The sequence below is a fragment of the Octopus bimaculoides genome, chromosome 10 (genome assembly GCF_001194135.2).
Source record: "Octopus bimaculoides isolate UCB-OBI-ISO-001 chromosome 10, ASM119413v2, whole genome shotgun sequence".
Taxonomy (NCBI): Eukaryota; Metazoa; Mollusca; class Cephalopoda; order Octopoda; family Octopodidae; genus Octopus; species Octopus bimaculoides.
The window spans coordinates 1,535,995-1,536,740 of NC_068990.1; the positions used below are offsets into that span (position 1 = coordinate 1,535,995).

A 746-nucleotide genomic window follows, 5' to 3' on the forward strand; every position below is an offset into this window, starting at 1 on the left:
GGCATTCATGCTGGAAGCTCCAATTCAAACATTTTAGAGTGTTTGGGTATCAATCTGAGGACAGTGCAATCTGAAGACATGTACCAAGAGTGATGATAATCAAACACCCAGTCAACATCTTGGTGTTTAGAGATATTTCTAGTGATGGCGACATTATGCCTCCATTCAACTTCCCATGTGGCCTCAGACTCAACATAGAGGCCTACTTTAAGTGCCTGGAGGAGGTAGTGCTTCCCTGGGTTAAGAGGGTGACTGCTGGAAGAAGACCCTATGTCTGACAACAGGACTCTGCACCATGCTGCACAAGCCAGAGAATCCAGTCATGGCTGTCATAATTTCTGTGACTGCATCACACCTAACATCTCACCACCTAACTCTCCAGACTGCAACCCCCTTGATTATTATGTGTGGGACACAGTTGAACGAGAGACCAACAAAATTCCTTGTAACACCGAAGAGGACCTGAAGGCAAGGATTACAACATCATTCACCAACTTAAACAAGGAGACCGTCCAGAAGAGTTGCAGAAGATTCCAAAGTTGTCTGGTGGCTGTGGTTGGAGTCAATGGCGATTTTATTGAATAAATTTACTCTTTAGTATTTCAAGATATTTTGATGTAAGTTTGGTAAATATATCTGTTAAAATGAGATGTCCATGTTATTTTCATTTTTGTGTATATTTTTTGTATATATGTTATATATTATTTATATATATATATATATATATATATATATATATATATATA

The 746-nt window shown here is 38.5% G+C and overlaps 1 protein-coding gene across 1 annotated transcript in view; it reads left to right on the forward strand.

The window, feature by feature from the left end:
* The window catches only part of LOC106867322 (cilia- and flagella-associated protein 65), a 720,747-nt gene that overhangs the window by 23,150 nt on the left and 696,851 nt on the right, over positions 1-746 (forward strand). The gene's annotated exons all lie outside the window — the stretch shown is intronic.